This window comes from Dermacentor andersoni, chromosome 1, assembly GCF_023375885.2.
Source record: "Dermacentor andersoni chromosome 1, qqDerAnde1_hic_scaffold, whole genome shotgun sequence".
NCBI classification, from domain to species: Eukaryota; Metazoa; Arthropoda; class Arachnida; order Ixodida; family Ixodidae; genus Dermacentor; species Dermacentor andersoni.
This window is the reverse complement of record NC_092814.1, coordinates 184,926,953-184,944,589: the sequence shown is the minus strand read 5'-3', so window position 1 is coordinate 184,944,589 and position 17,637 is coordinate 184,926,953.

Genomic DNA, 17,637 nt, shown 5'->3' with positions numbered 1-17,637 from the left:
GCCATTCTTGCGGTCTTCCGAAAAGCCGGCCTCCAACGAACTCCACGAAATGTCAATTCGGGCGCCGTCATATTACCGTGTTGGGACACCTCGTTGACGCATCTGGTGTACAACCAGATCCGGAAAAGGTTCGCGCCGTTCGCAGTTTCCCTGTGCCACGTTCTCCTTCTGACGTGCGCTGCTTCGTCGGCCTGTGTTCATACTTTCGCGTTTTCGTCAAAAACTTCGCCGACGTTGCTCGTCCTTTGACAGATCTGCTAAAGAAGAACACGCCATTCTCATGGGGTCCGGAGCAGGCTCACGCGTTCACCGTTCTCATCGGGTTTCTGACGATCCCTCCCATACTTGCCCACTTTGATCCATCTGCACCGACCGAAGTCCACACGGACGCAAGCGGCCATGGCATCGGCGCTGTTTTCGCCCAACAACAGAATGGTACCAAGTGCGTGATAGCTTACGCCAGCCGCCTGCTGTCACCTGCCGAGAGAAATTACTCCACCACCGAGCGGGAGTGCTTGGCTTTAGTTTGGGCTGTCGCCAAGTTCCGGCCATATTTGTACGGTCGCACGTTTTCGGTCGTTACAGACCACCACACACTTTGCTGGCTGTCTTTCCTCCGGGACCCGACAGGACGGCTTGGTCGCTGGGCATTGCGGCTCCAGGAATTTTCGTTTATTATCAATTACAAGTCTGGACGCCTCCACGAGGACGCTGACTGCCTCTCTCGTCACCCCGTGGATCCTCCTAATCCTGCTGCGCATGATCCGGTAACCTTCGTGATGGCTTTGACTAACATCACCAACATGCGCGCTGAGCAACAACGCGGCAAATCCTTACAGTCCATCATCGCCGAAGTGCAATCTGGCCACACCAACGGCACGTGCCGCATGCTCGTGCTGCACGACGGCATCCTCTACCGCCGCAATATCAACCCTGATGGCCCTGAGTTGCTCCTTGTCCTTCCTAGTCAACTGCGATCCGTCGCTCTCGAACAACTTCACGATGCATAGACGGCGGGACACCTTGGAGTTTTGCGAACATACGACCACGTACGCCGCCGGTTCTTCTGGCCGGGTCTCTACCGCTCTGTGCGTCGTTATGTCGCAACTTGCGAATTGCGTCAGTGCCCGAAGAAACCTTTCCTGCCACCTGTCGGCCGACTTCATCCAATTGAAGTTCCATCTTAATCTTTCTTTCGCGTAGGCCTTGACCTGCTTGGCCCTTTTCTCCTCCACGACGTCATTCTCCACCATGGTGCACCTCGACAGTTACTTGCAGACCGCGGCCGCTCGTTCTAGTCTCGAGTTGTCGACGACCTCCTCTGCTCATATGGCACTGAGCACAAGCTGTCCACCGCCTACCACCTACAAACGAACGGTGTTACGGAACGTCTCAACCGAACACTCACAGAGATGCCGTCGATGTACGTCTACAACGATCACCGCGACTCGGATGCCACGCTGGCCTACGTGACATTCGCGTATAACTCGTCCCGACATGACATCGCAGGATATTCACCCTTTTATATTTTGTACGCAGTCTCACAGTGACCGAGTGGAACTCACCAAACTTACGACTCACGCGACTGCATCGACTAAACCCCTCCCTGCAACTCCGACCTCCACTCGGACTTCCTCGACGTGAAGCTACGCTTCTCTGTCGCCTTTGGTTAGGAGTGGCCTTCACAAAGGCATACTCTACATTAATTGGAATGGCTGACAGTGCAGCTTGCGAGGTCTGTGGCACCGAAGAAAACATCGACCACCTGCTGTGCCACTGTCCAAGATATGCCTCAGAGAGACAAGAACTTGCCAAAGCTTTCCAAAAACTGGACAATCGGCCGCTTTCTGTGCAGGTGCTGCTAGAACACCGCCCCCATCGCCCGTCGGCCCATAAAGCGGTGAAGGCGCTTTTGTGTTTCTTAAGGACGACGGGTTTGTGCGACCATCTGTGACTATTAACGCGATTTCTGTAAGACCACACGCGTCAGCGAACTCGCCGCAATTTCCTTCTTTCCTTCCCTCCTCTCTCTCCCTGTGATCTTTGTTTTCCCCTTTCCCATTCCCCCGGTGTAGGGTAGCCAACCGGACGTTATTCTGGTTAACCTCCCTGCCTTCTACTTTTCTCTTTCCTCCTCCTCCTATATTTTGTATGGTCGCGACCCCACATTGCCGTTTGACACCATCCTCCCTTCTGTGCCACGTGTTGCAAATGAGTACGCTCGTGAAGTCATCGATCCCGCTCACATGGCTCTTCAAGTCGTCCGATCTCGTTTATTAGCCTCGCAGCATATACAAAAATAGCGTTAGGACCGGTGACATCATGATGTTAAGTCCGCTTCAAGTGCTTGGGTGCTTTTTTGTCACCATGTCGTCGGGTCGGCCTCTCCCAGAAGCTTCTCTGTCGCTACACAGGGCCTTATGAATTCCTACGTCAAGTTAACGACGTCAATTACGAGATTTCACCGTTACAGTTTGATCCATCCTCAAGTCCGACTCCTGTTGACATCGTGCACGTTTCGCGGCTGAAGCCATACTTCGCTCGCAATTCTTTGCTATACCATGTGCCGAGACGGCGCTTCAGCACCCGGGGGTCCTGTTACAGAAGGGTGAAAGAAGAGAGAGAGAGAAAGAAGAAGATCGCGAGACGCTGGCTGCTGTGTGTTGTTGCTGGTCCGCCATTTTTAAATACACTGACTCGGCTTTTTTATATATTGTAAATACAGTCTTTCTATACGCCCAACATCCCCATAACATATTTTGAGAGCGATCATAACTGAAACGGCAATGCATTTTTTTTTTAGTATACATTTTGGGGATGGATATTTCTAAAGAGAGAGAGAAGTGGTTCTTGAAGGAAAAAGGATAGGTTGACGCTATTTTCTGCAGCCCTTGCGGGATGTATGCCACACATACACCACTTTCCCTGCTCGGCTTATTCAGCGCCGAATTGCGCTATATGCATCATGCGATTGTTTTATCCGTTAAGGCAAATAATAATAATAATAATAATAATAATAATAATAATAATAATAATAATAATAATAATAATAATAATAATAATAAAGACCGTTGAAATTACCGCGTGTGTGTCAGTCTTATTTTTTTCTCATTCACCAATCCACATTTACGAACCATCTACGATTTTACGCCACCAGAAAGCCTGCGGCGTGCCCTGGCCTCAACAATTCGGCTGTTAGGAATAGCAGGAAAACGAGGAAGCAGGAAAATGCAGCGCAGTATTTTCCTGCTATATATCACGCACACTATACATAGCACCCACCAATGAAAGCAAGCATATCGCCTTGCTATTAAAATGTTCATTTCCTGCTTTAAAGCGCACAATTCACGCTCGAAAAAATTAATGCCTTGGTACACTATGTGAAATAGTGCACTAGTGAATGCACCGAGCAAGAATAAGCAGGGGAAAAAGAAAGGCCAAAGTAGCTACGAAAAAAAATATGCCCTCTTTATGCAAAAGCAGCTTAACCAAACTGCGTTCTTTTTTATATAAATGGGTTCTTTCTGTTCTCTCTCTCTTTAACGGTTGTGTTTAGAAAGCTTTGATGTCATGCTCAGAAAGATATATAGGCGAAAATTGCGAGTAAATCTACATTATGTGTAGGCACGGATGACTCTTCCATTTTAAGTGATGTTGGTACAAGCCACACATTAAAAAAAAATCGAATGCATGTAAAATCGCGTTCAATGTGACCCGCAACACGGTTCCCGTGGTTGAAGGGAGCCCCAAGACTGCGCGGCAACATTCTCAAAATTCGTTTAATAAATATGAGTAGTTGGGATGCTGTTTAGTTCGACAATTTTTCGTACGTCGGCGCCGCCGTGCAGTCTTGGGGGCTCTTGCTATGTGAGGCCGTAGCTGACTGCCTGAGGACAAAAAACATACTGGAGAAAAAGTTGCAACAAAGTGAAGCATGTGTGAGGCGTGTGTCTTCCGCAAAAGTCCGGAAACTACTCCGCACATCGTAATGGAATGCCAAGACATAATGTAATGGCCAAGGAAACGTCCACCTTTCAGAAGCTCTGGAATTCGAAGCGAATGGGAGCATTAACTGGTCAGCAGTCGAGATAAGCAAGAGGCGTTTAGAGTATTGGTGGGGAAAAAGCAGGGAAGACATTGATAGAACAGTAGTCGTTACATGCACATGTAACTATACAATAAGATACTTAAAAGGAAGAGGTCCGGGCACCGACCAAAATGGTTTAAAATATATATTTACGTTTCGGCTGGGTATGATCGTAAAGACTAAAGACGTCAATGCCTCTACGGTTCAGAAGCTCATCACCAAAACTAACAACGCGATCGGGCTTATCAGAAGAATTGCCAATAGACACAGGGGCCTCAAGGAACATAATCTCATCAAACTCATACACGCGTTCGTCACCTGTCACTTCGCATACGTTGCGGCAATGATCAATTGGACACGATCCGAAAGAGACAGACTGAATGCCCAAATCAGAAAGGTCACCAAGCAAGCCCTCGGCATTCCAACCAGCACCAGCAACGAGAAGCTGGGGCACCTGGGCATGCACAACAACCTGGAAGAAATTGCCGAAGCCCAGCAGCGCGCCCAGATTGCTAGGCTTTCGACGACGCCTCCGGGGCGCACGATCCTAGAGAAGCTAGGCTTTGCTCAAGGAGACATAGAAAAAGACATTGCGGACCTCCCACGGGACATCCGCGCCAAGATCACGGTCCGACCTATACCCAAAAACGTACACCCCGAAAACAACAGGGGCAGACGACAAGCGAGAGGACAATTCCTTCTTAACCAAGCCTTGGCGAACCGTGAACGCTCAGCTTTTGTGGACGCGGCGGCATACGCGGGAAACAAAGCTTTCGCAGTGGCAGTTGTGGACGGCCGCGGATTCACAAGATATGCAGCCACGGTAATTGCAAGGAAGCCTGAACAGGCCGAACAGGTTGCGATCGCTGTTGCGCTCACCGACGACAATCTTTCCCATATCTACAGCGACTCCATAGACGCTATCAGAGCTTTCCAAAAGGGCACGGTCTGCGCACAGGCGCTCAGAATTGTTTCAAAGAAAGAGATTAAGAACCCCGTCATATACTGGTTCCCGGCACACTTAGGACCAAAGATCGGCGACGTCCCCAACCTTAACAAGGCGGCACACGAGGCTGCGCGCGCGCTTACAGACCGCGCGGCTTCACCCGACCCCTCGGAGAATAAGGATGCCCCCACTACATACAATGAAATCACTAAACACTACTACCTACAACGTAGACAGTATAGCATATGCCACACTGCACGCTCACTTGAGCTGAAGCGGTTACACTCAGAATGCTACAAACAGACACCCACGCAAAACAGACTACACCATTACATGCCTGAGCTCTACGACAAGTCTTATTGCACCAATTGCAATACATCCCTTAACGTATATCATTTACTCTGGCCGTGCTCGCAAGCTCACACAAACTCCGAACCGGACAAGTGCAAGTTTGAAAAAGCAATCCGGAGCGAAGAACTCGCTCCCCAACTCTCATGGGCCGTCCAGCAGGTCCTCGACGCCGCCAGGAAACTCAACCTCCCGGTTCCGTCGTGGGAGACGCCCACTCCATGAGAGCCCAAAACTCTCGTGGCCTGCAGGACCTGAATAAAGTTGATTTCCTTCCTCCCTTCCTTAGCACAGTAAATAAATCTGCGCTGAAATAACTGAATTCGCACTGTAAATAGAGCCCGTTGCACCTTAGACGGTGCGGGCTGGGCAATGTTATTTTTATTTCTTTTTCTAGATGCCCAAACTAATTTACGTAAATAAATGCAACGCCACACTGGAGGAGCGTAGCAAAAGAGGAAGAAGGGGTGGCATTACAATATTAACAAAACAATTCCCGACATACAGGCTGTGACTAAAAACCTAAGGAAAGCAACGGATAGACCCGCTGACCTGAAGAAGAAAGCTGTTAGCTTATTAGCTAGGGGAGCTAAAGCTTGATAAACCCTGTGCGCGCGCTGTGAAAAATTAGGAGGGACATTTACTCAGACAGGCCTTCCTTACTGTTAAAACACTCAAAGTAGGCAATCCCTTTCGGACAATAGTATCTGAGCATGAAACCTGGCAGTATTTGGTATCTGGATACCTGCAAAACCACCTCTCTTCACTATGCATCTAGGATCCCTTTCGTGTAAAGAACTCTGGTGACGTCATCCATGCAGTTACTGGCGAGAGGCGCTTCTTGTCCCGCGTCTGTGTGCTTACGTAGAGAACTTATTCTACCCTTTGGAGAATGACACTTTGATGAGGTTTGTGCAAGACTGCATACAGAATAACAATGATGAACGGTGTTTCCAAGACAAATGTGGTGCTTCCGTGGGGTCCTTTCTGGAACTGCTGTCCGCGTATTTATCCTCGACGCTGGTCGCTTGGTGTGATGAAGTTTATACCGAGAGATCGGGAGTTTGTATAGGTTCCCGCATTGCGCCAGTACTTAGTGAAATTTACCTGAGTAGGATTGATCGTGATGTTGCGGGTGTTTTGGAAGGTGCTGTGCTAAAAACGCTGCGTTATGTTGACGACTATCTTGTTTTTATTGAAGCGAACGGCTGCGTCAGTACCAGAGTGAATGTGCTCAAGATATTTAAGGAGAACGAGTGTGGTCTGAACTTCTTCTTTGAAGTATCTATGGAGAAGAGTATTCAGTTTTTGTATCTAAATATCCTAACTGGGTGTGAGCATGCATGTTTGGTGTTCGCCGAGGTCTGTGAAGTTCGTTCTGGATTTCCGTTCTGGTCACTCGAAGCTAGTGAAGAACGGTACTGACACATCTTGTTTAGAAGCCGTGTTGCGCGAGTCTTATGCCCGCATCGAATGATTGAAGCTTTCTTCTAATCAACTCAACAGGCTTAAGCAGTCAAGTTATCCAGTAAGTACTTTAGCCTCACTCAGTGAAATATTACTGAGAAAGTTAAAATTGGAAGCAAAAGGTGTTGTGACAAGAGAGGTCAACGCTAATGATAAGCCAGTCGCCAGTATTTCATATCTGCACACCTTTTCTCACCGCATAAAAAAGGTGGGCAGTAGATTCGGCGAAAATGTCTTCTCGACAAGAAACAAGTTGGGCCGCATCTGCGCAGTGGCAGCAAGAAAGGTTGAAAGTAATACACACAAGTGGAGTGATTGTGATGTTAAACACCGTGATGGGTTGGTTGAGTGTGGAAAGCGCGTAGTGTATCACATTCCCCTATCCTGCGGGAAGTGGTACATTGGCCAAAGGACAGTGTTTGAATAACCGATTGACGTACCACAGAGATTCTTTGAAAGGGCAGCCGATGTCTAATATGTGCCTACATTGCAAAGAATGTAAGTGCAAACCTTTGCTAAATAAAACCAAGGAGCTATCAAAACACAAAGATAGGATAGCGAGGGAGATTGCTGAAGCATTCTTCATTCATAAGTCTGGTGACATGTGCGTTGCGAGGCCATCGGGAGTCTGCGCGAACTAGAAATTGATTATTTAACCTCTAATATTTAAGCTGTTGCTCGTGTTTGTGCCAGGGTATATATTTTGCACGTTTTCTTTTCTTTTTTTTTTTCAGAATAACCTATTGGTACCAGTCCGCGCTCGTTCATGTTTTTCTATCTCGTCCCTGGTCATTTGCGCCATTCTTCCTTGATTACCCCAACCCTTTGTTCTGCATACTGTGGATACCAAAAACTCCCACCACAAGAAAACCGAGAGGGTGCGTGAGAGACAGAGAGTGCGAGGGATTCATAATTTATGTGTGTGTGTCCAGTCTACAAGACTGGCTTTGTGTCCTTATTTCATCTCAATATGCGTTCAACCCGCCGTGGTTGCTCAGTGGCTATGGTGTTAGGCTGCTGAGCACGAGGTCGCGGAATCGAATCCCGGCTACGGCGGCCGCATTTCGATGGGGGCGAAATGCGAAAAACACCCGTGTACTTAGATTTAGGTGCACGTTAAAGAACGCCTGGTGGTCGAAATTTCCGGAGTCCCCCACTACGGCGTGCCTCATAATCAGAAAGTGGTTTTGGCACGTAAAACCCCACAATTTAATTTTTAATTTAATTTAATATGCGTTCATTAGAGAGGAGACAGCGTGGCTACGGCGTTACGCTGCTGAGCACGAGGTCGCGGATTCAATCGCGGCCGCAGTAGCCGCATATTCCAAAGGGGACACAATCCAAAAACGTTCGTGTACTGTGCATTGGCTTCACTATTAAAGGGAAGCTGAAACGGTTTTCAAATTCAATGAATTGCTGGTAGTAGTAGTATAAACTTTTATTTAAAAAAAAATCACATTCAGGTCCAGTGGGTGGGTCCCTCAGTCCAGGGCCCCACTGGCGATCGCGGCACGCCGGGCTTGGTCGAGAAGGGCCAATTGGTCCTCCCGCACCGTGCTGGCTAGCCACACCTCCCACTGCCTACTGTTGGAGTTTTGCCCCATAAGGGGTGATTGGATTTCTTGTGGCCGACTCTGGCACGACCATGTGATATGGGGTTGGGAAGAACAGACCTATTAATTTATGGTTCTGAAATTTTTTTCTTCGTTTTGTTAATATAAGGGGCAGAAATTCCTTTCTAATTCCCCTCCGCGAACACGCCCCCGTCGCTTCCTGGAGTGCCGGGTGAGGAGGCAGCCGGAGGAGAGAACCGGCGAGAGTGACGTCATTCCCGGGGAGCGTGCCGGCGGACCGGCGTGCTCACATGTGCTGGCGTGTTTCTTTCCCACCTGCGCTTTACTAAACGACGCTACGAGAGATCTGCCGCCGCTGACGTATACTCTCTTTTGCGATTTTCGTGAACTGTGCTTCCTTTCTGTTCTGCGTAAGTGCCTACAGCCAAGGGCGCCCAACATGCCCTCGTTCTGTGCAGCATTCGGCTGTGCGAACACAGGCGGGCGAGACGATGTGGTGTTTCACTTGTTCCCGAAGGACAAGAAGCTAGCTGCGCAGTGGGTCCGTGCGGTGAGGAGAGAGAATTTAGTGCCGACGAAATCAACTGTGCTGTGCTCGGACCATTTACGCGACAGTGATTATCATTGGAGCTTGACAACGATGCGGGCAATCGGTATTCCAATTCCGGCGTTCTGGTGCCCACATTGATGCACTCGAGAAATGCGAACATTTGCAGCCATGAACGTCTGGTAACACAGCTTTAGCGTAGCCGGATAGCCTTACGACCAATGCGGAAACGCGTTGTTGCTAGTGTTGCTAGGCTTGCCTAGCGACATTCGACGTACGGTTGCAGTTACCGTATAGTTACCCTGTTTTCCACACGGCGGTGCTAAAACTGCCTAATAGAGACATTTAGCGTGTCCGGTATTCCGGCAAGTGCGCGTAAACGTGAGCGGCCAGATTGGTGGCGCCAGCTGGTGGTGCAAAGCTCAACCACACAAACACAGAGCTAATTACTATATTCTGCTTAGCTGCTGGTGTAAATATTCGACAGTGGCGTAATCGTGTTCACAATTACGCCGCTGCCAAAAATTTGCACCACTAGCGAAGCAGGATATAGTGGGTTACTGCAGTTTTATCTCTGTGTTTGTCTGGTTGAACTCTACGCTACCAGGCGGCTGCAGCGATCTGGCTACGCCCCCGCAAATCCAGCAACCGGCCAAACCGCTCCCGTTTACCGGAATAGCGGACAGGCTAAAAGTCTCTATTTAATATCTGTATGTCAACACTAGCATGCAGCACGCATACCGATTCTTGATCGAGCCACAATCGCAAAGTCGTCGAACCATGCATAGTCTGAATATTGCACATATAATCGCCCTGCAGGGCCATCTCGATCTGGATGTGTATGATAAGCAACTTCCATGACTTTACCTCGCAGCACTGTATGTGCGCGCTTTGAAACGCGGTACTCATGTTCGCGATCGTGTATCAACACATAAAAAAACCACCGAACTTTAGACAAGCAGCGGCAAGGTGCTTGACATCGCGGAATTGCACCCGTGTTTACAATCTAATGAGAAGTTAGTGCTTCGGCATTCTTCCAGCAGCAAGTTCCCAGTGAAACTTTAGCGCGTTTTTTCTCCTGTCATTGCAACGTGCAGCTACATGAAAAAAAAAAGAAAAAGCATACGTACCAGCTAATATTTCCAATGCGCGAGAAGGTGCACACATCGTTTTCGCTGTTGGCACACTCAACATCGTCGTTGCCGCCATCGTTTTCTGTATCGACTGTCGGTTCGAACATGTAAGGCGAAAATACAAGCTGTCCGAGACAGCGAGAGCGTTCCATAATGCTTACAACTCATCTGTGAAGCCAGACCAGAACAGCATGCTACGCTCTGAAACGGCCGCGCCGACCGGTGATCCCCGTGAATGACGTCACAGCGGTCCCGACCAATCATGGGCCATAGCGGCGTTCGCGCGATGCCCTGAGGCGCTGGTGCGCGTTTTCTTGCAAAAAACACCCGCTTGCGTTTGTTTCCGCCCTTCTTAAACTAGATATTCGTGTTCAATGGACAAATAAACTGTAGAATGCCGCAGGGAACTCATTTTTTTCGAAAAGTGTTTCAGCTTCCCTTTAAAAAAACCCAGGTGGTCAAATTAATCCGGAGTCTCGTAATCATCTCGTGGGTTTGAGCCGTAAAACTCAGAATTTGGTGAGAGGAGACAGCGACATAACGGAGCAGGTATATATTGTCAGGATCGGCCTGCTGCTATTTCAGCCCGCTGCAGGTGCGTCAATCGATCCGGGGTGGTGGCGCCCTTCAGAGAACCAGCAAGGACAGCGCTAACCAACCGTGAACTTCCTTTGGAGAACTGCGGACTACGGCAGCTCTGGAATTTAGGGGCGCCGGCTGGGTTCGGGCGTGACCAACTGACTGCGGGGACGCAAGACAATGGATACCACGACGACTGTGTTGCAAAGGTCGTCGGCCCTCGAGAGAGCACTGAAACCTGTGCGCCACGTGTGTGTGAGCCCTCCTCCTCCAAAAAGGCGTGTAGTCTGCGATGACGTCTAACGATGACGTCGACCGGAGTGCTTATAAGCAGCGATTGTCGGCTGCTAGAGTGTCGTGCTCGTCGTCGTGCTCTGTGCTCGTCAATGTACTCGTGAGCTGTGTGCTCGTTTGCTGTATGCTTCGTCTTGCGGGCTTCATTTGGGAGTCACGCTAGACTGTGTAAATGTATCCCATGTTCAAATGTAAATAATGTAAATAAATCCTGCTCGCCTAAGTCCCGACGAAGAGTCAAGGTTCTTCCTACAACTACGACTGCCAAATCCAACAATATATATATATATATATATATATATATATATATATATATATATATATATATATATATATATATATATATATATATATATATATATATATATAAATGAGAAGAAAGGGGGTTAACCGAGGGGCCCGATTTTATTAGTCATATCATGAGTCAAACACTGACACCAAGGACAACATAGGGGAAATTACATGTGCTTCATAAATGGAAGGAAGAAACGATAAATTAATGGAAATTAAAGTAGATGAAAAAACAACTTGCCGCAGGTGGGAACCGAACCCACAACCTTCGCATTTCGCGTGCGACCCAAAAAGAGATCACGTTCTCGTGACGCCTGCGGCAACAAGGACGTTCCACGTCCGCCGCCAAGGTCTGTGAGTGGTGGCGCTGGCTAACACTCCCAGGGTTCTACTAGTACACATAAATACCCAAGAAAGTGGATGGGGAAACAGCGCCGCGGTAGCTCAATTGGTATAGCATCGCACGCGAAATGCGAAGGTTGTGGGTTCGGTGCCCACCTGCGGCAAGTTGTTTTTTCATCCACTTTAATTTCTATTAATTTATCGTTTCTTCATTCCATTTATTAAGCACAAGTAATTTCTCCTATGTTGTCCTTGGTGTCAGTGTTTGTTGGCTACTCATGATGACTACATATATATATATATATATATATATATATATATATATATATATATATATATATATATAGTGAAGTAGACGCGCGTATGAAGCGGTTTATTGACGTTTCGGCCGGGGTCCGGCCTTCATCTGATTCTGATGAAGGCCGGACCCCGGCCGAAACGTCAATAAACCGCTTCATACGCGCGTCTACTTCACTGTGAATATTTACCCGGACCCAGAACTGCTTTTTCTCTGGTATATACATATATATATATATATCAGAATTTATTGTTAGAAGTTGGGTCAAATTACAAGTATTTAGTATGCAGGAGGAGGTCCTATAGTCAATGACTGTATCGGGACCTCCTGTACAAGAATAGTTATGATAATTGACACCTCAAAGCAACAGTAGCATATAATAAGGTATTATACAAGCAACAGGAAATGAACGTTAACAGTGCAAAATAGAGAATTCATTATAACTAATAACAAGGTTTAGCTTATCTCACGGTAACATAAAGAATTGTATGTGAAGAAAATACCAGAAGTTTATTTACAAGAACAAAAACAGAATCAAACAAAAAAAGCTACTAAATACCTAGTTATATCGTAGTTGTAGGTCTTATTATCAATCACATATGGCAACTCCCCCTCCCCATTAATTATATTACTTTACTAGTTCTCCCGACATTAAGGGAAAAGTGGCAACGCTGCTTTTGTGTTTCCAAAGATCGTTACAGGGCCCCAGGAAACCTGGGATGATGCAAGCAGCGGAAGCTCAAACTTATTTTGGCTGAAACTGCCCAGCGGTAGGAGTCTCCTCTCAAGTAATGCATTAGGGTGCCTCGATGTCCTCCTTGCCTGTCGCTACGTGGAGCGGCGGGCGAGGAGGACATTGAGGCATCTGAGGGTGACGCGTCCCGTAGGGCTCGCACAGCGTTGTGGGGCCGGCCGTCTGCCGTCTGTCTGCACGATACTTGCTGCCCACGCAAGGGATACCCAATAAAAAAAAATTGCAGTAGAACCCATATCACGATGCCTGCCGACGGTAATGCGTGAGCACTGAATTTTCTAGCGAACCTTGTATTGACTCACAAGTTTCGGTGGCGATGTAGTCACTCAAAAAACTCAGTCGCTCCCAGAGCAGAGCAGATGCGGGAAAGGGCGGTTTGATGAGTTGACAGCTGCGCCGGCGCCGGAGCGTGAGTCATCCAAGGAGTGGCAAGGATTCCAGCTGCATAGGCGCACACTCACGCCACGCGCGCAACCAATCAGAGCCGTTTCGCTGCTGCCGAGGAGGGAAGTCACGAAAGGGTTTCGCGCGCACTGCGCCAGCTCCGTGTCCGTTCCGTTCTCGGAAAACGGATGGGGCGGCCACGCACAACGCGTGGCCGTCCCAACCCCCGAGGAACTGGCAGCCTTTGACAAGTGGCGGCGAGAACTCGCCCGGGAAAGGGCTCGCCGTCGGGGTGCCGATCCAGCCGTTAAGAGCCGCCCGAGCCCAAGCAATCCGGCAGCAACGAGATGATCCCGAGCTGAGGGAGCGGGAGGCCGAAGCGATTTCGCGCCGTTACCTGTGGGTCACTTAACCATGACGAAGGTCCGGAGCACACAGGACAAGCTTCCCTTACCCACATTTTCCGGTAGGGGAAGGGTTGGTCATTTTTATAGCGACACAACGTATTGCCACCGTCGAAGCGAGGTACGTATAAGGCATGTACTGCAGTGAGACTCCTCTTTCGCGCTTCCCTAAGAGCCCTCGGTGCCATCTAGCGCCGCCGCCGCGAAGCCTGCACTTGGCCTCCGAAATGCATGCTGTGCCAGTGCGTGCGAACGCTGAGAAACGCATCATGCGGCAACTGCTGCTCTCTCGCGCTTATTTTTAGACACACTGCGCCATCTAGTGGCATTGCCAGCAACTGTCTACTTTGCGCTGTCGCGCGCGCCGTATCTTGAAGCGATCTGCAGACTGCTCATACCTTTGTGTGTGCTGTTTTCTTGCCCCTGTTTGCGTCGAAGCGATAGACAGCACGCAGGTCACTTCGCTCGCTGCTGCTGCCGCGCTTGCTCAATCCGACGTTTTGACAGCGAGTGTTCGCGGTCATGGAGTGTGATGTGTTCATGTTTGCCTGTGCGCGCTGACACCATGCTTGTTAATTCAGTTAGTAAGCCAATGTTTCCAAGTTAATACGGCCGATAAAACTACTATCCTTAGTTATTTCTTATAGCTGTCTACGAATTTGCCATCGCAATCGATGCTTCGCCTTTCGGGCGAAACTGCGTCTTCTTTTTTTTGGTCTCCTTCACTTTTGACAAGCGGGGGAGGGGGAAAGTACCTTCTTGACCTACCGCCCTTGCCCCTGGTGCACAGAGCACACAAGTCACCTACCTGAGTCTACGCATAGACCGCCGGCTGACCTGGCTCCCAGTGACCAAGGCGCTCAACGCCTAGACATTCCGGGTCAGAAAGGCATTCTCCCAGCTTCTTGTCCGTGACCAGGGCTGTACACCCAAATCGGCCCTTCGGCTCACCCTCGTCGCACATGGGGAGGCTGTGCTGCCTGTACAGCCAGCCCCACCTCAAAGGCCATCACTCTCCATCACCGTTGAGCAGCCAGGGGTGTCCAAGAGGCACTCGCCGACCTACGCCCTGCAGCAGACGACTGGCTCCCTGCTATACGAGAGTCACGGAGGGCATTTGCACGTATTCGTCGACGGCTTGGTCGCGCCGAATACAGGCTCAGCGACAGCTGCCTGCGATTCGGTTGGGACTTGCTACTTCCCTGGCCTATGCATCCTGCGGTGAGCCTGAGACGCTGGGACATCTCATAAACACGGAAATTTCGGCGGGGGGCACGTGCGCGGTTTGCCAGCCCCTGGCTACGACCCTGTCGTATGCCTGGCACACAGCCGGCACTGCAGCCAGCTCCTGCAGGAGCTTCGCCGTTTGGGCCTTCCAGCCCGCGCAGATTGCAGCATCCTCCACCTGAGCCGACAGTAGGGCCTCGTACTCCGCAGCGCCATCGAGTTCCTGGACTCGACGGGGCTCTCGTCGAGTCCCTCAAGCTGGCCAGCTGCAAGGCTATCCCCAGCCCCCAAGGTTACGTCTAGCCTGCCCTCACCAACGGAGCTGTCTTCCCCGAAACAGCTCAACCTGCAAGTCTGACTCTTGACGTCGAGTTCCACGTCTCCCAGACGGCGTCCCACTGGGCTCCTGCCTCCCGGCCTGCTGCGTACCGTCATCGTTCGTGCCCGGTGGGCTGGTCTCCTGTGGCCTATGGCACGTCTACCTCGGTCCCCTACCGTTTAGTAACGCCAGACAGCAAACTACAAGGAACGAGAATCCGCCGTCCTAACACTGAAGCCATGATGACATATTAGAGAGAGTCAATGCCAGCGTTACTACAACGTTGATCAGTATGTTAGGAGAACGTGCGAAATGTGCGGCACTCAGTTAAGCAAATCATCGGTCTTCTGTTGATGATCGACGTATAGGCAGGTTGCGAACGTAGTTCCCGCGCCAACTAGGGCGCCCCACGCGGCGGCGAGCGCGGAACCGGCAGGATACGACCGGCCCGCTTGCGTTCGGAAAGCCTGTCTGTGCACTGTTTCGCGCGTAGCTGTTGCCTTTTCTGAGCAATGCCGAAGTGCAACCCGAGCTGTTGAGTAGTGGGCTGCAACAGCACGTACACCAACTCACGAGGAACAAAGTTTTACAGGTTTCCAAGCCGACCGTATGAAGCAGAACAGCGTCAACACTGGATAGCGCTCGTCCGACGGCATAAGCTGTTTTATGTTGCGGCGTTATGCCAAGTGCGTTATAACGCTGAGTTATTTGCTTTTACAGCAATGATGGCAGCAACGCGACACCTGCAGTCAGTGGCGTAGCTAGGTCGTCTGGCACCCGGGGCCCATAGGTCTTCTGTCACCCCCCCCCCCCCGGGTTTATTCGGGGAAGGCGAGGATATCAACAATTTCCGCTTGTCTTCAGACGTATATGACCCCCCCCCCCCCCCCCCCCCACTGGCCCCGTTGCTACGCCACTGCCTGCAGTGCGTACCAGGATATGCAGCAAACAAAGTAGTTTTTTCCCACACTGTACCGCAGTAAAGCTGTGGAACTATTTCCCAATCCTCTCCCATTCAAACAGCGCTAGGGCGTGCAGCCGGCTGAGCTGGCATACACTTCTGCGCCAAGCATATCAACTAAGGGGCAGTTGAGATCACCATAATTTTTGACAACGTGGCTTATTGGAGCCTCCTTTGCACGCACTGAAAAATCGCAACATAAAAGTATCGCACTTCCAGTAACTTGGGCGAAAATGTTTCCCAGCGTAGTCTAACACAACTGGTAAGTTCATCCCCTTTCTTTGTGTTTGGGGAGAGCAACGTTAGAATACCTCTGGTAGGTCTTACGAGTCGTTCGTACGCCCCACGTTCTTGGATGAGATGTTTTGGATTCGTATTTGCCGTCCTGTATGTACAGGGAAACTACCGCGGCGTTCTTGCACTTCCCTGCGATGCCAGCACGGTAATCGCAGCTCCCCGCTAGGATTTGTCTGCTGTCGCCGATCTTCAAGAATCAATGTCGTCTATAATTTCATGCGTACACACCGTAAATAACGAAGTAACTTACGCTGAGCTTCACGCATCTCGCTGGTGCATTATTTTTCGTTTGCGGAATAAACCTAGCAGTCACTTCCGATCAGTGCGAGTTCAACACTTCCCTCACGTCGTAGACGTGCCCCACTTCAAATAGACGACTTCCTTTCTCTAAATTCTTTTCACGAAAAAAGCTATGAAGATCTTGTAATTCCCGAAACCCGGTTAAAATTAATATCGGCACGCTGTTTCGCGCCATCGCTACCGTTTGAGAGGGCGCCAAACACGCAGCGCGAGCCGCTGACGCCGTGAGTAATCCTACCACATTCGCGCAACTATTCGTCAGATGGCGCTAGGGGTCGGAAAGACAGGGCGCCGCCTAGCACTTGCAACATGCCCATGGGCAAGTATGAGTTAACATCGACAGAGCAGATTGCATGTAAAATTAGCTTTAAAAAAATTGAGAATGTCGCTCTGATTCAGAATCCGCGCCGCCCAAAAACGACTGAAAATAACTGTTAAAACAAAAATTTAACAAAACCAATATTTTGAAAGGCAGAAAAATAAATTACAGAAACAATCGTATCAGTGACCCGATACGATTTTCAGCGCTTGGGCTCTTGTCTGTCTTATCTAGAGTACTAGGTTGGGGAAGTGGGTCCAGCGAACGCCGCGGCAAGCGCATGGGAGTGATGCAAAAAACGCTGAATTTGCGGTGGCGCTGCCGTCACCATATCCTGAAGCTCCGACTGCTTTGGCTTGCGTGAGCTCGCGGGCCGAGTTGCTGTCGTCTGCTCAACGCGCCGTCGTCCTTGCATCGCTCGCGCTATTTACATGCTCTTTCTCCGTTTTCTTCACACACGTCGGTGTGGAATACAATCATTGTTTCCGCCAGCGAGAAACAAAACTAGATACAACAGTGTGAAACGCATGCCACGCTTCATGCAGCTCCGGTAGGGTCCTCGACGCGACACGCGTCCGGCCGGCGCTCGGGGCCGCTTATTCAGGTGAAGGCGACGGTGGCGCCACGAACATTTCAATAATAGCGTCCTCGATCACCCGCACCGGTGCGCACCGGGGCGCCTTGGTGCGCACTTTCATCCTCGATCAATCGCACCGGTGCGCACTGAGCATCCTCGATCACCGGAAGCGCACCCTGTTGGAGCGGT